Source organism: Pseudopodoces humilis, chromosome 1 (assembly GCF_049639895.1).
Source record: "Pseudopodoces humilis isolate 2021_Gansu_Grassland_sample_001 chromosome 1, ASM4963989v1, whole genome shotgun sequence".
Lineage (NCBI taxonomy): Eukaryota > Metazoa > Chordata > Aves > Passeriformes > Paridae > Pseudopodoces > Pseudopodoces humilis.
The window spans coordinates 116,294,990-116,317,329 of record NC_142200.1 but is presented as its reverse complement, the minus strand read 5'-3'; the positions used below and the strand labels follow the sequence as shown (position 1 = coordinate 116,317,329).

At 35.7% G+C, this 22,340-nt stretch overlaps 1 protein-coding gene across 8 annotated transcripts in view; it reads right to left on the bottom strand.

The window, feature by feature from the left end:
- The window catches only part of TBC1D5 (TBC1 domain family member 5), a 315,390-nt gene that overhangs the window by 184,798 nt on the left and 108,252 nt on the right, over window positions 1–22,340 (bottom strand). The gene's annotated exons all lie outside the window — the stretch shown is intronic.

Genomic DNA, 22,340 nt, shown 5'->3' with positions numbered 1-22,340 from the left:
TGGTTTTGACAGACTGTAAAACATGGCAAGGGCCTCTTTCCTTCCTTTTTCTAGTTTTCCCTATTCATCTTTTAGTCTGATCCCAAAGAGACTTGATGCTAGTTCTTGGGCATGATGAAGATTATAGAGCAAAACTGAGGAAAGATCATCATCATCACTCTTCTGGACCCAAGGCCTCTCATCGCAGAAAATCTTCATTTTAACCACTTCTTTTTCAGAAAGCATTCAGGTCAAGTGTAATATAACAGCAACAGACACACAAAAAGAGAACGGATTAATACTGACTGGCATGATAGGTGAATTTGGTTTTATCAAGGTTTATATTAACTTTTGTCTTGGTTCTGGCTAGAACAGGGTTTTGCAGTTGTCATCACTTGCCCCTAAAATGGGGCACCAATTTGATGGTGGTCACATGACTGACACCAGCATCAGTCCCTCATTATCTAAAATCTTCCCCTGATTGACAGTGGGCTTAAAAGATTAATGCTGAAGATGGTAGCAAGCATCAGCAGTCTATTAAAGCTTTCTGCCTTTTCTCTGTTGCAATCCCACAAGAAGCAGCACCACACAATACAGACTCCTTCCTCTCACAGCACAACCTGCTAGCTCTTACAACAACACCTCTCTCCTCCTAACTCTTTATACCTTTTCTCTCACATGCATAACACCTGCATGCCCTTTCACTCTTTTGTGGTTGGTCAATACACCTCAGCATTCCCTGCTTCTTCTTCTTTAATGCTGTTTACCTGTCTTATACAGCTGCAACTGATCGGGGCAAGACTGCAGTACTATCTCTGTTCTCTTACAATCCATTCTCCCACATGCAGTAGCCAGAAGGTGGCATGGCCAGGGCCCAGAGGTTATTCTATACCATATCATGTCACTACCAGGGCAGGAAGAACAGAGTCTCTTCTTGGAAGAAAGGTTTTTTTTCTGGTCAAGTAAGTGCGGCAGAGGGAGTGGTTAGGTAATGCTGGCTCTGAGCTGGAGGGAGAGGTTGGTTATCATTTGTTGTTGGGGTTTCCTCAGTGAGTAAGAACGTTTCTTTTCTTGTCTTGTCTTTAGTATCATTGCTGTTACTGTTAATTTTTCTTATTTCATTGCTGTTTCCAATAAACTGTTTTTGTCTCAACTTGTGATCATTACCTTTTATGCCTCCAGTTCTCCTCTCCATCCTGCTGCAGGGAAGAGGAAGGGAAGGGGGGAGTCAGCAAACAAGCTGTGTGTGGCATGCAACGGTTTCAGTGGCAAAGCTCAACTGGAGAATAATATTCCTAAACCATGACAGCTTCCTAGAAAGCATTTTAAGAAACGTAATCAACTAGCTGGTAAACATTTACAAAGACATCTTCCAAAAGTGAAGGCCAAAGGGGAAATAATAGCAGAACTGAAACCCTAGGAAATAGGTGATGCGGATTCATCATCACAGGCTCCTGAATGGCACTCACATCACTATCAAGCAACTGAACAAGAACCGTGTTAGTAGTTCGTTCGAGAATGAACTAATACTGGCTGATACCAGCTGCAGCAAATAAGAGGATGTCAATAAAAGGGTGAAAAGCAGAGGATGTTATGATCAGCGCATAAGAAAGAGAAAAGACCTTTCCAGTGCATTAACAGTGCAAGAGTACATTTGTCAAGTCTGAATTTAGTCACCTGTACAGCAGTTTATCAACTTGCCACACAAAAAAACCTAAGCCAGCTAAACAGGTCTGATTTGCCCAAGCACACTAAGTAGCTACCTACAACTGCCAGATGAGTTTTAAATATCACTTACTTTAACTGCTTTGTTTACAAGCATCATAACTTTCTAACAGCAAGAAAATTATATTTAGAAAGAAATATAAAAAGAGATACAGGAAGAGGTATGCATCTACACTTTCAGGACTGGCATATTAATGAATTTAAAATCACTTCAATTACTCTTTTCCTTTGGTTCATAGGAGGTATGGCATTGACCATGTAGGCTTTATACCTTCAGTTTACTGTCAATAAATTAAGGGGAACTGGGATTCTTAAGGCCTTTTTAGAGTCTACACCTTATTAATTTTCCTAGTAAGTTATGAGGGAAAAAAGACCCAACCCCCCAAAAAACCTAGATAATAAACAAATCTAGTTGGACCACTATTAGGCAATTCCTTGAAACCAGTGCACCCAGGCTGTTTTCAACAAGCTGCTCTCTCAGCTGTATTCCCTGAGGGGAATTTATCCTTTATTTGCCCTGGCACCTGTGATACTGTGGTGATGAGATGATCACACCATCTCTCAATTCTGTTTAGCTAGAAGACAACATCTGAAGGTCTTGGGAACAAGGAGGCATTAACTGAGGGAAGGTAGGATGTACCACTTGGGCACTGGTACACCTTTATGTCAAATTATTACAATAATAAAATCATATGACAAAACACTCCACTAAAACACAGAATTGCCTTGAACAACTCTGTACTAGGCTCAACAAAATGAGCTATTAATGTATGCGTACCTCACATGTTCCCTATGTAATTTTAAAACTATAATAATGAAAATTGCATGAATGGTATCCTGAAGAAAAATATTAAAAAACTTGCTAGCCCCTTAAATAACATTTACCTGAGTCTTATGGCTACAAAAATATAAAGAGATGTTTATAAACACCTGATATCATAAATAAATAAAAGAAAAACTTAATTTATTTAAAGAAAGAAAACAAAACCCCCACCAACTTTGTGGAAAGTTGTGCTGCTTAAATTTAACTTTTTATTTTTATGGCACTTCGAAGAAGATTTCGATACTATCTGACCAAAGCAGAACCCTGAGTGTCTTTCAAACTCAGAACCAGGCACAAAATGACCTTACCAGCCATTCTAGTTTTAGCAGCCACCACATAATTAAGACACGGTATGTTTCAGGCTTACACTGCATCCATAACATGGTATCAAATCAGACCTAGTAAGTTTGTTCTATGTCCTTCTCTTCTGTATCCACCTTCTTTTTTCTAAAATACTCCCCAAATGCCATACCTTTACAATCTATATGAACCATAATTTACTTTACAGACTGTTAGAGCAGTTTTAAGCAGCTGAATAGATTTACTTTTGATATCTGCACAGTGATTTAATCAGTTACTTGTGTTTGTTTATGGAAACATATGCTTAGAGTTAAAAAAAGTATCACTACTTCTTAGTCTTCACTCCTTAGTCCAAGCAATTTTCTTCACAGTTTTATACTTAAGTTCTTTTCTGCTCTTCTAACAAAGAGCAAAGGGAACTATTAAACAATTACAATTACACTTGGGATCTTACTCTGAGACAGATTAATTCTTCACAGGTTTGTGGTTGATTTGTAATGGCCTATAACATATTGTTCATATTAAATAAGATGCACTTTAAAACCATTCTCAATGTGAAACAATAAAAATGTTATAAAACCCTGAAATTCAATTACTGGACTACAAGACTTGATACTGGCTAGCCCTAACATCTCAGTAAAAGCTCCAAGTGACACTTGCACATATTTGTACTTCTTTTTTACCTCCAAAGTTGAAGGGCTAAGGAACTCAAACACCAGGCATGCTTCCCACAACTGGGAGTTCAACTGTTCTGTAATATACATGAGAAAATAATTAAGGCTATGTATGAAACATTTATCTAGTCAAGGAAATTAGTAGAAATATGAATCCACTCATGAGCCCAAGGAAACAGGCATAGAGACTCTTTGGCTACTGTCCTTAAGTACCACCAAGGACAATGCTCCAGGTTTGCTCCTTACTGACCAACACACGTGGAGTTTATCCAGTCTGCTTTTCACTGAGGGCAGCTTGTCAGCACATCTGTTCTCAATGGAAACCAAAAATCCCTTGAGAGACAGGCTTACAGACTCCAACACAGAACTGCACCAGATATTGAAAGGGTTCTGTGGAGATACCTGCTCACAGTACATCATCCCCTCTCCCATGACCTCCTCCGTAATCCATAGGTGATAGAATAACAGCCTGTTTTCATTAGGAAAAACTTAACTGATGTTCACTGACATCTACCTAACTAAAAGCCTCTTTTTACACAGCAGAGATAAACTACTTGCTCCATTAGTCTGATTTATTACGCCCATTCTAACTCAGAGAACTTTCCTTTTTCTCACTGGGTACTTACACTTAGTGAGTACTTAGTACTTGGAAGTTGCCTGCCTCTTTTTTGACGTGAGAAGGTTTATTCACCCAAGAGTTTACAAATATTTTGCCTTCCCTATTACCAACTCTAACGCCTTATGTGATTTCTACCACCTTTAGCCATAAATCAGTCTTATATAATCATGCCTTCAATTAGCATTGCCATTTTTCCTGTATACAAACCTGTGAGTTTGGAATGCTTAAACAAAATTACATTTAAAACATTCAAAAACAAAAACTTCTCCGGACTGTCAGTGGCAATAGCCTCAATTCAGCCACACTTCATCTTCTATTAATATGTATAAGTCATATCTAGCTGGACAGAAATACAAGACAAAGATAAAAGTCTAACTGAGATATGTTTCTATCATTAGCTGTACTACCAGTTAGGCACCTGTCACTTTTGGACCAGAGCTGGGCAAAACATTGCAAAAACATGTACACAGAACTGTACAAGGCAGAAGATTCATCTGTAATAAGATTATAATAAATTTTCATATAATAAATTGATTACAATTGATGTTCATTAAGAAGATGGAAAGTTCAAAATAAAAACAAAATTTCTTGCATTTTTTTTAGCAGTGAGACTAAGTGGTAAGATTACCCTAATCTCAAAAATGTTGATAAATCAGCATTTCATAAACGAAACATAGCACAGCTGAACATGAATACTGTACCTTATTTAATGTTATAAGATATTCACTAATGTCTTCACTTGCCACAGATGCTGAATAAAAATATTCAGTATTCAAATAAGCAGTTTATGGATAAAAAGCATTGTTTCAGAAGTAGTGACTAAATTAATTAAATTAAAAAAACCTAAACCCACCTAAAATGTTTCCCTTAATCATCACTGTTCATATGGACCTTGAAAAATTATTTACTCAAATCACAAAACACACCAAAACATATCAGAATTAATGTTTAAGAAGCGAAAAGTATTCATATTTTTTTGGCAAAATTAGAAAATACAATCAGTTTCAGCAGAAGTATTTTGAAGGTGTAACTGAGTAAGGGATACAGAATTAGGCAAAGCTTTTACAACACCCATTTTCCCTCTCTTCCCTTCCCCCCAGGGTAAAATGTAAGGAGAGGAACTGCAGGCTTGGGGAGGTACTCAGCATGAGGGCTGAATGACCGCCCAAGTTGCAGCTCTTGCTCCACTCTTGCTCCCTGACATCCACTTACTTTTAAACAATCAAGCAACAGAGCAAAACATTTTATGCTTGAAGAAAGGAAAATGGGAACCCACTAACTCTGAGGACAAAGCTGAACAACACTGATGAATCTTGGATATGCTAAAAATAAAAATCAGTTTCCATCAGTACCACTAAAGCTCTCTGAATATGACATTTCTGAAAACTACTGAAGCGTACCAAAGTATTTAAACAATACTTTGCATTCATTCTATTAGACTGTATCAACCACCTTCTCCAAATTATCTTTGGGCCTTTATTTCATGTCATATCCAAAGTTTATCATTTTAATTACTTAAATTGATGACAAGTAGAGGAAATACTTGTTTAGCTAAGTGATAAATTAGCTGCCCTGTGAAGTCAAAGTGATTAAAACGACCTGACTAAAAGCAAGTGTCTGATGTGGTAATGGTCTTATGCATGTTTTGTTAAGTTTGACAGCATCATGTTATGAGGGTTCACAACTCTGCTCCTCATTTGTGGCTTATGAAGTAATCAAGCATGTTAGAACTCTGAAGTGAGGATTTTCCAGAATATGAAAACATTTTAAAGAAATTAATCAATTTAAGAAATTAAATATTAGGAGAATAAACATGCATTGTGTTTATTTAAAGCAATGAAGCACAGATGTCTTCCAAATAATTTAGAAGCAGTCCCAGATCATAGGTTTTCTTACACTGGCCAAATTAAATTATTCGTCCTGAACTAGGAATTAAAAAAAACAAAAAGCATGCTCACTAGAGGGCTGAGTACAAGAGAGTCCTGAATATGAACTTTGGCAAACGAGGAAATGAGGACCATTTGATCTGTTTCAAACTGGATATTTTGCCAGGGCACTCATTAATAGGTATTTTTGAAAAATTTGTTCTTACCTTCTTCAATATTATTATTGTCTGCTTTTCCTCTTTGCTCTAGGAGTGATTTTTACTTAGGCCACAGAGACCATTTATCTCACAGCACTGTGATCTTCTGCTCTCCATCACTTGAGCTCTTTTACTACCACCATCTCTATTTAAATACAGAAGATACTAGTCCCAGTGCCTCCAAGAGAAAAACCGCCAAAAAACTCCACCAACCCAAACAACCCTCCTACACACACAGAGCAACTCAAAACCAGCAAAGATTCCTAGTCAGCCACTTCCACAGGTTGCCACCACCCACTGAAAAAACATGCCTAGGGAAGAACACTAAGTCAGAAGAAAAGTGCACAATTTGACAAACTTTGGATAGCATAAAGCAAGTCTGTTTTCTTTTATAAAATGTATCAGATTATGTATCATTAAAATAGAATGATGCAAACATAAAAAATGGTCTGACATGGTGGAGCAGATTAACATTAACATCAGCTGGGATCCAGAACAAAACAAACAAGATCATGCCACTGATGGACAGGTTAACAGCCAGCCAGTCTGATGGTCATGAAATGCAATTAATTTTGTCCCATTTAATAACATTTCCTGCATTTTAACTTCTGCCTGTCTGATCTCTAATACAAAAACAGAGTTACATTGGACTTTAAATAAGTTAATTAAGTATTAAAATCAATCATGTGAAAGTCTTAATATTTAATATTGTTAGATTGTATATCAAAGTGGTTTTATTATTTATTTACTCCAAACCTTTCCAGAATACTTCATGTGGCAACAGGGAGTCTGTATCTCACAAGATAAATGCATTTACAATGCCAAATAAATTATATATAAAAGCATTTGTCTTAATACATGTCATTCAATATTAAATATCACCCATTGGTACCACCCTGAAACCCTAATCCATTTTTACCAACCGCACATTTGTATTATTCAAATGTTGTCTATTAAATAGTTGTCTCGAGAGCCACACTAAAGGAATACATACCTAAGAACAATTATCATAGGAGCTTTAAAGCACTGTCTACAGTTTTAACCCTACAACTTTCATGTCTTACCAGTACTTAAACATGCAAAGTATAAGTTCAGTAGTGAATTAAAATGTCAGGGATAAGAAACAACACAAATAGCCTGGGCCCATGGCAATGTATTCTCTTGGTAATTCACATGATAGTTGGAAAAAAAAAAAAAAAGGACAAAAGCTTTTTCTTAAATGAAAACTTAAAATTCTATTAATTTCAAAGATAGATAAGCATTTGTTAAAAGCAGGGAACAAGTTCACACATTTGCTGGTTTTCAGTTTTCTTGAGGTTATGTGATTCTGCAAGAAACATGAGTTTGACTAAAGAAGAAAAACTTGAATAATGCAGAGAGGATCAAAAACCTTATGTCATGTTGGCCACTAAGTTTTATAGCCACAGCCCCCTCCTCCCTGGGTCAACAATTTGCTCTGAATAGTGTAACCTGACATTTATGGCTAAACTTCTCTCTTCTGCACTGAAAATGGTGACAGTGAAAGTATAAAGGGCATCAACCATCTTAAATACCTGATTCTATAGTTATGTGTTCAGTATGGTCTCACAAAAAAAAAAAACGAACACAAAAAAATCCCCAAAAAGACAAAATAGCCAGCCAAAGCAAGCCTCCATTTTGCAGTTTGAATTTCATACAAAACCCCCTCCAAATCCCACAGCCCTAACACAGACTATAGCTATTCTTAATGCAAACCTATGTGACAGATCCACAGTGAGGCTGTTAAGAGAACACAACTTTGATCTAATATTGACTACAAAAAAGAAATACCAGCAAACCAAAAAAGATCCAAAGTCAACAGCTAAATGTAGCCTGTGCCCTGAACATTCCTCCACCCACAGAAACTATGTTCAGCACCAGATGTGAAAATGTTATGTTGATGCATTTTCACATTTCTTCCTTTCAGCTGAAGTCTCAGACAGTGGTTCCCCGTAGTTAGAACAGTTGATTAATATGAGATGTGTAAATCCCTTCCCACTGTCTGATATGGGTCTGAGCTGAAATACTGTATCCATCTTTAGTCAGATAGCACAGGACAAAGACCGGCTGCTGCAGTCCAGAGAGAAGCTAGAAGACCTACTATGAGCATAGAAAATATAACCTATGACATAAAACGGAAAGAAACAATGTTTTGCCATAGTGAAGGTGAAAGAGAAGAAGGAAAATTGCCATGAGTTCAAATCTTTACATCATTCAACTAAAAAGCTACTCCCTTTTCTCAGAGTGATCTAGAGGTAGTAAAAACCCTATTCATATTAGAAGGATTCAAACAACTGAAAACTCAAATGGAAGAAATTCTTTGTTTTATTTTAGAATATAATTTATCTACCTGGTTACAAACCAGTTCAACATAATTTAAATTAAAGTTTTGTTCTTCCAAATATGGTTAGGTTTACTGCTGTTTATGGTATGCTTTTAAGTATTTAAGAGTTTTACTTTCAGAAACACAGAGGCACCATGCTATGCTATACACTTTATGTTTTAGTAATACAAATGTAACTCAAAGGGCCAAAGAACGTCAAGACTGAAAGAAATCATCAAAACAGTGAACTGGAAAAAATGGCAGCTTAGCCTGCAGCCTTACCCAAAATGATAGTAACTAGCTTAGACACTAAAAGTGTATTAAATGAAGTAAGTTTCTAGGATATCACAGCTTTAAAGTAGTAAGCAATTAATCTTGGATTCAGCCTTTATTCTTTCACTATTTTTAGAAAACAGTTTCCTACAGGGGTTGACAGAATTTTTATAGAAACACCAGCATGTTCATGCATGCACAGAAGCATTTACATCAAATCTTTCTCTTCTAGTTTTCTCTTCTAGATATGCAGATGCTAAAGCAGCATGGTATCATGCTGAGGTACAAAGAAAGTTGGTGGAAGCCTCATTTGCTAAAGAATATGAGAATTTCATAGGCACTTTCAAAGGAGCAGAGAGAGGCAGAATTTGTACCATACCATATACCATACAATGAAGTTTCTACATAACATGAAAAACCATAACCCACGTTCACCTATGTGATCCAATCCTGATGTGTGAATTCAAATCAGACTTACACAGGAAAACCTGAAATCTGATTCTTTTGCAGTGCAATGACTGCAGACTACAAGGATTTTCCACTGCTTCTGCCAATAGTAGTAGCTTATGTCTAGAAGTAATACTCAAAGGAAAAAAGGCTCAAAGTAGGGCTACCCCCAGGAAAAAAATTGCTGAATTTTCTTCCCCTGATAGCTCTCTCTCACACCCAAAGGCTCAGTCTATGCAAGGCACAGTATTTCTGTCATATATTGCCTGCTCACATAGCTTCTCTTCAGTCTTGCCACACCAGCAGTAACAAAAGCAGGATGCATGGGAACCCCTCTAGAGGCTCAATATTTTTGTACAATGCTTATTCATACCTAGGATGTAGTGAGTTTCAACCAGCAGTATCTAAATGAAATGAAATAAAATACCTCAAGAAAAGGAAATCTCTAAGATTTGAAAATATAAGCCATAGATGAAACCTGCTAACTTAGCAGGTAACTGCATGAAGATATTATATCAAGATACCACTTCTGTTATGAGTAACATTTTACTCAAGGCTTTTGTGGCAGGAATGTATTCCATGCTACTACAAAAGATGACAAGACAGGTTCTTCCTTTCACAGAAAGTTAACTCTGCTGCTCAATACATCCTGATGCACTGCTTTTGTTTCTGGTAGTCAGGAACTCTTAGTACTAATTCCTGACAAGGTTTGTAATATTATAAATGGGAGAAATTAGAGTGCAAGAATGTTCCTTCTTTAATAATTTGATCTCTTAATACAGATCTTAATACAGTAACTTGCCTGTTACAACTTACTTTCCCCTCTCTTCCTACTCTCATATTTTTCATTAAAATTTTTGAGCAGCTTGATGAAATGTTCTTTCCTGTACATGCACATCAAACTCCCAAGGGAATAAGTGGTCTTGCTGAAGTCTTCAGACACAGAGAAGCCAGACTGACAAAACCCCTGTAGCATAATGATTTCTATAATGCACTGCTACTTAGAGGCATTTATTCCTCCTAAAATATTTTCTGGGCAGTCCCTGCTGCTTGCCAGAGCATGTAAAACACAGGCAGAGAAGTCCCCAGCACAAACAGCATGGTACATCAAGCACACTGCCTGTCCACCTTAAAACCTGAAACAGGAAAGCAGTCTTTCAGCAAGGTTATATAGGAGCAGAAATCTGGTTATTAAAAAGGTATTTAATTCTGCAGAACTTTACCATCGATTTATAGTAACAGTAAGCATTTTTAATATAAATCAATTCAGAAATACAGATAAAATACACTGTTAAAAGGTGGAAATATTAATAAATGTGACTTGCAATTAAAAGGGTTTCTTGATTTAGCAGTAAATTTGTTGTCAATGACTAATTCTATTTTATTTACCTTAAGTCCTGGGTTTATTTTGCTTTAGAAGTGGGTCAGCACATACCACACAGCAAGAAACCAAAGCCTGGTTTTGCAGGACATTTGTGGACAACACGTAAGTAGCAGAACAAGACCTTAGGTCTCGGTGGCTAGGAGATCTGTTGCCCTGAGATTTATATATGCTCCTCTACTCTGGGGAATGAGAGCAGAACAGCAGGCAGATTCTCTAAAGCTGTTTGATTTTTATTAGATAATACAATAGATTGATGGCTTCTAAATAAGTTAAGCTTTGTTGAGTGCTCTCTCTAATTCACCAACCACTATGACATGACTGAATCTCCCAGTGTTCTCTGAATACCAAGTTTTGTTGTATGTAATCAACAAAAAGAACAGGAATTCCCTCAAAACAGTAAATAGATTTGAAGAATTGTATTGGAACAACAGCTGTCATTATACCTCATAGAAAGCTGACAACAGCTTTGAGGCTAAGCTTTTAAGCCCATTTTATTAAAAAAAATATAACTGATGTAAACAAGTTATGGTTAGAAACATCCGTGATTAAATTTTTCTTGTTTTTGGAAAGCCTTTTCAGACAGTTTTCTTGTCTGTGCTAGACAGACTAGTATGACTTTTTAAGAATATTTAAGGTAAATATCCCAATATCTGAATCATGAAAGCATTCTGAATCCTCCAGGACAAAATAGCTGTTTTCACATTCTTCTTTCTGCATATTTTTATTTTCTTTTTTTTGTCATTCTGACCAAATTAGTTTTTCTCTCGCCCGACACACAAAAGACCATTTTGCAAAAAGGCAGTTTTCAGATTTCTTTTTCCTGATATAGTCTCTAGGATCTCAACCTGGCCACAAGCAAAAGCCTGGAAAAAAATGTTCTTTTTGCTATGTTGCTGCATTTCTGCTAACAGTTGAGATAGAGAAGTGCCCTGGTTGAGGCAGAGGAGTGACCTGACAGCGGCCAGGCTCTGGGTCACTCAGTGCATTAAGAATGGAATCAGAATTTTGAATTGCTTCCAGAAGTAAATGGAAAGAAACCAAGCATATAGAATATAGGTGTGATCTGTTCTCACTTCCCTTTCTTACTTAATAGTAAGGCTGTGCATCCTGGGGCACCTAAAATTAGTAGTTGCTTTTGAAATTCTGGTCATGTATTATTCATCTTTTTCTCCTAAAAGGAAGACAGAAGATGGCAGCAGCAGGTGTTCTTAGCTTCCTGATGGAAAACGAGGAAGAAGTTGACCAAGGGGAGAGATCTTTCTTTAAAAGAGGGGTAACGGAAAAAGATTGCCTAGCTGAGATGACTATTCTGTCAAACACATATCACAATTCCACCTGTTGCCAAGAAGGCTTGAAGGCAGTAGATCCTCTGCCTACTCATCTAAACTCCTGTGTTTTGGAAGTTCCTGTTCTTTACTGGGGAAGAAAAAGGGAAATCCTGCTCTGTTTTAGCAGCCACACTTATGAGCAAACTACTGAATACAACAAATCCAGATAGCTAATATTATTTATTCACCAGTTTTGGTTTAGAGGTTTTGACAGCATCTTAGCAGAAATGAAAGTCAAAACACAAAGATAATTGAAATAAAATTAATTAGAAAGGCAGGAAATCAATCCTTTACTATGCTACTCCAAGTCAGCTTGCTGTCTCTCAAAGAACTCCACATAAAACTCCCTTCACCCATTAAAATAACTGAACACAAGTATTTTTAATATAAACATTTATTTCTAACAAATTCATCTAGTCTATCTGTGTGAAGTTAGTCTGTTTGAAATATTATATCCTTGCTTCCTTTAAATACAGGATTGACTCTTTATTTAGTGTAGTTCTCTCACTGCACTGATGTCAGAAACAGCTAATGAAGAAATAGGAGTCACAGCCTGCCCTATAAAAGGTAACACAGGTGACAAAATAATATTTTAACTAAAACTGTTTGCATTCTCAAAGCCAGTAGGAATGACCATAAGAGACTGGTGGGAATGAACAAGATTTTCACTTTGTTGGGTTGTTTCTTTCATGACTGAAGCATGATTTGACCACCAAGCTCCACAGTTCACAAGCAAAATGCTTTAGACCTTATCCACACTGTAACTCTACATTTTTAAACCTATTATTTCCAACAAATGGCTGCTTTCATGGATAAGTGCCATGCTGTCAAACTTCTGATTCACAGTACTAATGATCTTTAAGAGAACATTTGAAACATCTATGCTGATTTTCTTTCTCACTGTTGCCTTGGTGTGACAGATGTGTTAATACTTCTTAAACTTTATTTCAGCAACTATTTAATTTAAGATCAGTTTCCTGAATAAAAGGCACACACAGTCTGCCATACCCATCCCAGGACTTATTCCTGCATGTCAGTTCTGTACGACTTAAGATCAATTTACTCATTTTTATTCTAGTTTATATTTAGATAGTCCATCATGAAAGAGCCCAGAACTTTTAGCCTAACCCAGGTCCTCTTTATGCCATATGTATATGCAATCTACTACATCAATCAAAACGACTCACAGTTCAGATGATGTATACACAAATAAATGTACTTTACCTAGAGGTCAAAATGATTTCTGTAAGAGCACAGAATATTCTCTTGTTTTTAGCTACCTCCCACAACCATGAAGTATAAAAATTTAACAAGCTGCAAAATAACAAACTGAGCACCATACATCGAGTTTCTTTAGTGTCACGCTAGGAATGCTATAATTATAATCAAGAATACACTTCACTTTTAACTCTGTTTTTACTGTATCTTTCTACCTTGTGGCCTGTGGTGGCCTATGCCAGTTTTATATAAAATATGGCTAGGGGGGAGGAAAGAGTAAAAAAACCAAAAACCAACCCAACTTTAAAAAAATAAATTCTGCTACTCTGAGATCATATGTGCAGGAACTGAGGTTTGGATCTTGGCTTTTTAAGATAGTGCTTACATGTTTTGCCCTTACTCCTGTCTCAGTTTTTACAACCACATAATACTGTCTGGGGTGATCACCATGACAGTGGATAAATTAGGATTTCACTACCATTAAGTATGAATTGTTTCTTAACAAGGCTACGAGTCAGCATAGCTCTTATTTGATGGAACTGAAAGACTTTCAAACCTGCAGTACAATAGATAGGATTAAAAAAAATGTTTTTGAAATGCTAAAAAATAAGACAGACTGAAATGTATACATATCACTTCATTAGTTACATTAAGAGAAAGCTACCACACAAATGCACTGAAAAAGGCAGAAATATTTGTCTAACCTTGGTAGGAAAAACACATTGCTGAAATGCTGATGATCCACTTCTACGGTTATTTCTTTTTTATCTGGGCAGCAACCTTCTTTCTTTCATAGACATTGAACAATATCACATCCAATGAGCATAGAAGTTTTCTAAAAAAACCATATGATTTATTCTTTGTTCAATTTGACTAAGAAAATAAACCTACATGGCAGAAATAAAAAAAGAATGGACATGTTATGTACCTGACAATTCAATTAAATTACTGTCTCATATAAGCATGTGGAAAAAGGTTTCTGAACTTGTCATGAGAAAGTACAGATGGTGAATCCTGGCTACTCTAAAATTCTTGTTAATTTTATCAACTTGGATAGCCAACCTCAGTGCTTTAATGTACATGTGCAAAGCCACTACCCTGGATTCACAAGAATAAGCCTTTACCTTGACACTTTTTAATTTTGCTTGCTCATCTGAGTCCACTATGTAACTATTTTAGGAACTTTTCTGTATTTCTGTATTATGAATACTTCTGGTAAAGATTTGGGAATGTAATTTAAATATACTGTATATTACTGAGACTTGTGGGTATTCAATTAGCAAAGGAGATGTCTGCACTTGTCCACCTCACATTAATCTCTGGAAAATAATTAATACATACCAGTTGCTGCGTAATGACTTACTGAAATATGCAAATAAAAATATTCAGAGGGCCTTCACTGATTTTATGACAATGAAATCCATAGCTGTGATATTCCAAACAGCCCTAATTCTTATTTTCTTAAGTGTATTCATGTACAATGAAACAGAAAAGTATAATATTAGCTTTCTTTAAAAGAAAACAGGATTTGAGTTGTAAGCCTAAATGTCAGCCCTGAACATTATAAAATTATACAGAATAAGGAGGAAACAGGGCTGATAGTGCATATAAATATGACAGTGTATTAGGCTGCATTTAATTACCAGTTCAAACAACAACCTGATCTAACCTTTGACAAGTAAAATAAATGTTCTGAATAATTTAACCAAAGCAAACATTTGCTGTTAAATGCTGGCTAATTATAGTAAGAGTTGTACTGAGAGGGGGAAAAAACCCAAAAGAGATGGTAATTTATACACTTCTGCAATTGCTACAGCTATTCCTTGAAACCCTTCATTTTTTTTTTCTTTCCATGTGGGATAGCTATTAAGTATCTACTTCTGGAAAAAAAAATAAAAAAAAAAATCTGTCTGTATTTAAAGGAAGAAGCACTGTAGGAAAATAAGAAATACTCCAAATACAGAAAGTAAAGTAACATTAGTTTCATGACTATCCATCTTTTCTGTGGATGGCTTTGTGATATGAAAGGTCTGTGTTTGAAATGTCCTGTACCACAATGGAAGATAAGAAAGGGTAGAATAATGATTAAGTCTTTTTCTAAGTGTCAGTGAAAAATCACACAAGAGCCTCATTATAGGATATGGGAGCACAGTTCAGTTATGTCCACTGCACTTCTGAGAAGAGTAATAAAGAAATCTAAATTCTTTCTTTACTCATATAAATATGAGATCAGCAGTAAAATGACATAGATAAACCACAGAGATTCTTTAAAAACAACCCCACCCAAAATATGTAATGATGAAATAATTCTACCACTGTGACTTCTTCAGATAAATTATTATAGCCAGATATATTACCCATGTGAAACACTGAGCTTGTTTCAAAAGGAACCTAAATATCAGAAAAACAAGCATTTAAAGTCAGCATGTTTTAAATATCAGAGCATCAAAAGCCACAAAATAGAAAGCAATAGAAGAAAAAGGTGGTCTTTTTCCTTCAGCATACATGCTTTCCAGTTGTAGGCTATTTATAAAGAAATTAATGGCTTTTGCTGTCTTTGGGCCAAGACTTTCACTTATTTATGTGATCAAAAGTTATCAGGAGCATCAGCTGTCTATCTCCATGCACAATAACTATGATTCAGAAGAATCAGACGACCATGAAAATTTCACAGACAAGCAATGTATAGTAAACGAAAGAAGCCTATAAATCCCTAATCTTGAATATATATTAATATTTGAAGGCTTTATATAATCTGCAAAGTAAAAAGTGAAAACCATTAAAAATATTAAAACTGACTCTAAGTATGCTCCTCTCTTTTCCCAAAAGTAATTTGTGTGCAGATAAGTTCTGGCCACCAGTTTCTAAGAGAAACATATTATTTTTAAGTTACCTTTTATATTTTCATAAATATTTAAACTCTCCCTGAAATTTTAAATATGTTTATAGAGACATGGATGCCAACATTCTTAGCCCCTCACAGTGAAAAAATATGAATTAAACTGTTTATTGCACACTGTAACAGAAACATTTTTTAAAAGAACCAAATAATAAATTCACCAAAAAAATTTACCACAAATTGTTCACTTGATAATGAGTCAGGTAGAGAGAGTCATGAAATTGAAGTAGATTTTCTAGCTTACAGTGTAAAAATATACATTAGATATTCGAGTAGATAATGTAGATAATTGAGTTTGAAGGTCATTACTAATCTTGCTCCATAGTTCATGACAAAGTCCTTAAACAAACAAAGTAGTAAAGAACTTGACAAGATCCATGCCTGACTCTGGAGAAATCCAAGTACAGATATAATTTTACACTGTGTCCACTGCTTCATGTCAAATGGACAATGATATGCACTGTTTTTTCTTATGCTGAGGCATCCATAAAAACATACTCAGCTGTATTTGCACAGGACAAAAGGAAATCCGAGGCAGTCATTGGTAAATGCAATAAATCAACTCTTCCCTGATATTATACTGCACATAAAACTTCGGCATTTAAGCATAAAACTGGAACAGATCTTCTCTAGAGTTGTTATGTTTGTATTCTGCACTTGAAATTGCACCAGGCCAGTAAGGTAAATTTCACTAACAGGAGATATCTTTACCTTTCTGTGAATTAAAAGGTAGCAGGAAATAATAGAAGCTGCTCAATACTAAAATTTTATCTTCTCAATAATACTTACATTTTAGATAAAAAAAATGAAATCAACAAAAGTGTCCAGGTCATAGGTTGTGAGGGCTGATGGGAAGATACAAATACAATAATTTATATTTAAATAATTAAATCTGATAAAACCACTGATGGAGTTGCTAGTATACTAAAATGCTGATGGTTTACAAAAACCCAACAAAACTCTCTCTGACATAGCTGCAAGGAATATGCACTGTTACTGAATATCATATTAGGTTTGGTCTGACATAGCAGGTGGTGCACTTGGAAGGGCAATTATAACCAAATACTTTGGTTACATATGAACAGGTACTTTGGTGTAAACCCGCTAATACCTTTACCCAGTACGGCATACCTGGAGGACAATTCATCCAAGATATTTCCAGCTACTAAAGGAGAAGAGGAATTTCTTGATAATGAAACTAGTCAAGCCTCTCCCCTGACTTTATGAACTTTAACACCGAAGACTACAAGAAGTAAAGACTGAGTTAGTCCTTCAGATTTATACTTTTGGGCAAAAGGTTACATAGAAATCAGAAATAGCAGTAAAATAAAAAGTGGAATGGACTTCTGACCAACAGAAGAGCTATGGCTGTGGAGTTCTTTTTGAACTACTCTGACATTTCACCCTGGCAGTCTGTTATTATAAGTAACAATTACTTTAGTCTGTACTGGAAGTTTCCTGCATATTTTAGTTTGCATATTTAGTTTGAACTTGTAAGGTCTTCCTAAAGAGAATTCACTTCTGTGTAGAATGGCTTTACGATGTGGATTAGCTTCCACAAGGGACCTAAATTGACAATGATGAATTCATTTTATATAGTAAGCTAGACTTAAATGAGAAGTGAAAGGCCAGTGCCAACGGAGTTCAGTGATCAGCCACTGTTGTTCTCTCTATAATTTGCTGGTTGAGTTTAATAATTACAGCATTGCCTTGATAATCTGTAGCTGAAGCATACTGGAAGGAAAGGAAGAGAGAATACTTCTTGTGTTAATAGGAGAATTGATCTTTTTTGTCTAAATACAGACCCACATAAACTGCAAATGGAGTATTTATAACGAACATCTAAGAACACTGACACTGGTTTAAACTAAAATTAATTTATATCACTCAAATCCGGAAAAACATAATTTCAAGCCTTGATCTTATTAGGATACTTAATGTAATCTTATTAGGATGTGAGCTTCTATATATCAAAGTGTTTTATACATTGCAAATATATTTTAAGAGCTCCAATAAACATTACTAAACAATTCACTACTGATCTCCAAACCTAGTTTCACAGGAGCAGATTATTGGATCTGCAGCTAATACAGCAGGAGAGGAGGCAATGCCTTCACACAGACGATACTGCTGCTATACAGAGCCGGCTGTCACATGAGTGCTAAGTTTCCAGGACTTTCTCATCTCTTAAACTGCCTGAGATTTAGCACTGAGCAGCATGCTTTCCAAAAGGACAGAGTACCTACAGCTTCAGCGGAAGCAAATGGGGATCATAGATGCTTAAAATTTCAGAAAATCAGGCCTGGTGCCATATACAAGGAAAACGCTGCCAGAAATGTCACTCACAGAATCCATGCCTGCCACTCCACAGGGATTCATATATGCTTAATGATGGCTAGCAAGTACAGAGAGCAGACCTAGCTAAGGAAAAACAACAGAAAACCAGGCAGCAGGCAAGTGATGAGCACTCTGTCTGCACTTGTATCCCCACTGGCAAAGTAAAAGTAAAATGGTTAAGAAGCTGGTAAGGCTGATGCCAAAATCTAAAATGTTTCTAAGGACTGCAGCAGACCTCAAAAGATAGTTTTTAATTTCATTTGAAACAGTTTCAATACTTCAACATTAATGTATGCACATATATATTAATGAAGCAGACATGTTAATCCCCCCGATGTCAATGTCTGTGAAGCATCTTAGCTCTTACTTCCTTCACCACCAGTCGTGTGTAAGTAACATACTGTGGCAACATATGAATAGTTCATAGCTCCAGCAACAAATGAATGAATGAATGGTGACCTAAACACAAGCAGCCATTAAGGTTTCTGTTTCTTTACCCATCAGCTATTGCATATACTCCCGGCAAACAAGTGTGTTTTTCTGACATGCACACTTGTCTGTTAATAAGTTAAAGAACTATTTCAGTCAAGAATCTTTATGTTTTTCTCCTACACGCTTCATTTCTTGCTACATGCATTGGAGTTTTACTCTATTAGAGATGCTCATGACAAGCCAAAGAAATGGAGGTGATGTTGCCAGGGATTAAGGTAAAGGATGCTACAGTACTCTGCAAAAACAGAAAGGGTCTGCTGTTGCTTCCCTGCACTTGGAAAGCTTATGCACAAGCTTGCTGAAAAGCACTATAAGAGCTTCCAGTTACCACTCCTGTTTGATTTTAGTGTGCACTTATACAGTCCTTGCAAGACTTTAATGTACTAAACAATCTATGAGGCAAGATAAAAAGAGAGAAAAAAATCCTAATATTTTCAATGGCATCAAGCACTAAATAACTGCAATATGGCTGGGGTTTTTTTTCCTGCTTTTTTTTCTGAGGGGTGTGTACTGTTATTTAGTATTGGATTTTTTGTTGGGGTTTTTTTTTCTTGCTTGACTTGGGTATTTTTATGCTTAATACAAGAAGAAAAGACCAAAAACCCCACACAAAGAGCCATACCTGTCTTTTTCAAAGGTTCAGCTCAAAATAACTCTAGTAATAACCTAGTGAACATTATCAATACAGTGGGTTCAAAGATCACTGTATTTAACACCAGAAACTAAATTCCAGCTGCAGAAATCTACAGCAGGAATCATCTGTATGAACAAACCAGTGCCTTTAAGGGACCAGCAGATAAAATGATAAATGAAAGTAGTTCACAAAAATACTTTTCCAGTTTTGAACTGACACAAACTTACCTGTCAATGAAAACTCCACAGAAATCCATTTTCAAATCTTTTATCTCAGTTTAAAAACTGAATCAAATTTTCCTGTTATCTACAATATATGGTTCAAAATTCTCAGCCCTTGCAATTGTTGCAAAAAATAATCTCTGCAAAAATAAGCTCAATGAATTCAGACAAACCTGGCCAAAGAAAAGGAACAGATCCTGTGAGCTGTTAGTCCATTAAATGAGCACTGCTCCAATGTGTTTGTCTTTGTAGAAAGTAGAGAAAAACAGAAGGAACACTATCTGCTTGTGATAAACAGGTTTTTTTTATTTTCTATATTAAGCTTTTTATATACAACAATGGAATTTCATTCTGTTCCTTTTTAATCAAATAATTAATGTGGATAGTTGGTCAAAAGAACTAAAAATCTAAAGTGCAAGGTGGATGACTGTTTCCTTCACTCTTGAAGGTTGCATCAGGCTGCTTCCTAATTTCTAAAGCCAAAATTTGTAGGGAGCCTGTATTCAGTAACTAATATTTAAAACTTTAATAAACTCTTTACATGAACAGTGTGTGTGTATGTGGGTGCTACAGAAATTATCAATCCTTATCATTCAATATTGGGATTAGCTCTGCCCCTTCCAACCCTGAACCATATATCAAGTATGTAATTTTTTTTTAAAAAGCACTTCAGTTTACATGATACCAATTTTCTCCAGTTCTCTATGTTCTTAGAATAACAAGGTATGACTTTTTAAACTTTTCCTTCCTCCCATTCTTTAATGCATTTATGTGGGTATGAGGTGTATTAATGCAACATATATATTACTATATAGGTGAAATACTACCTTTACTGGATCAATTATGCTACTACTTCTACTACAAGATAATTTCAATGTAAGTGACCACAAAAAAAGAAGAAGTTGCAAGATATTATCTGTCAGAACATAAAATAATGTCTTTCTCAAATGAAAAAAGTAATTACCAGAAACCACTTGTTACAAACAATAATTCCTTTTTCCCAAATTCAAACTTTACAGCATTCAGCTGATTGAAAAGTAAAATGGCTGCCAAAAAAGCAATATGGGTGAAAACAGAATTTGTTCTCACTGTCAGAGGCAAATGTATACAAAATGGTAAAATGAAAACTTTATTTTAAAATGTAGGTGACACAGATCTGTCTGAGATGAAAGGTACAACTGGCCAAAGAAAAGGTTAGCTGATCAGACTGACAAGACCAGAAAGGCTTGGAAAACGCAGATTCCACAGGTCCCTACTGCTGTTTACCCAAAGCGCATGAAGAGATTATATTTATGTAGGAAGAAATTGGTGAAGTCCTGGAAAGACAGTGAGTTGCTCTGAAGTCATAATGGGAGGTGGACTTCTCCACTCTGTGTAATACAAGAGTTGCTCAGCAGTATCATTTTCTGGATGCTTGGAATCAAACTATCAGTTTTGCTGCAGATTTACAAGGCATTAAGTCAGCCTTAGACTCCCTTCCTCTCCTCTCTTTTCTCTGTCCTCCCCAAATACTAATTTCACCTTTATTCTTGAAAATGATTTACATTACAAATTAAAAATAATGCAACCGAGATTATAGGAAAGCCACCAATTCAAATTTCAACTTTCATGAATAATGATCTATTTTGGATTCTTCTCATTTTAGGACTTCCTTGTGTGTATTCATATATTTCTTTGCAACCAGAGGTAAGAGTTTGCATGGACACCAACAGACCATTGAAGGAGAAGAGGTTCTTTCATGATAAGCCAACATAGCCCTAGGCCAATTTTGGGCATTACTTGGCAAGCATTACTGTATTAGGAAAGCAATTTTTCAAGGTTCACATGCACAAAGTGCAGTGTGTATTATACTGCTATTAAAAAGTAGCATTAACATAAGACTGAATACATCTTGTCCATGTAATTATCTACTCAATTCAATATGCCCACAGAACATTTACACACCACTAAAAATATATAAACTCTAGTAAGAAAAATCTCTACTGTACCACTGTCTTATGTAGGTTACACTCCCCATTCTTTCTTGAAACTATATCCAGTAAATTATTATTCAAAAACATTACTAACCAAGCTTGGGACTCCTTCATTTGTATCTACAAAAATTATGAAAAAGCAATCAAAAATTTCATGGACAGTATACATATTTATTAATATGATCTGTTTTATTAGGTCCCAGTGAAAACATCTTATTAGTTCAACAATTAAATGATTCAGAAACCATCCACACTATCTTTGCCTTTTAACAGTTCCAATCAGTAGCAGATCTAGGTGTAATCAACAGCAGCAGGGGGCTTTAGGAAGCAAAACAAAACAAAAACAGTAGGGATCTTTACTAGTTTACAGTAATTTGTACAAGGAGATGTTATACATTACTGCAAGTTAGCCCAAGATATGGAAAAGCTACAGGAAAATTCCTTATCATCTACAACTTCTATTTCAATAAAGCAACATCAATATAATATGCTCTATAAAAAAATTGAGTATTTAAAGTTTATCAAATTTCCTTTCTGATATAGAACTTCTTAATCTCTTTTTTGCCCCTTCCATTTTACATTTTCTTTAA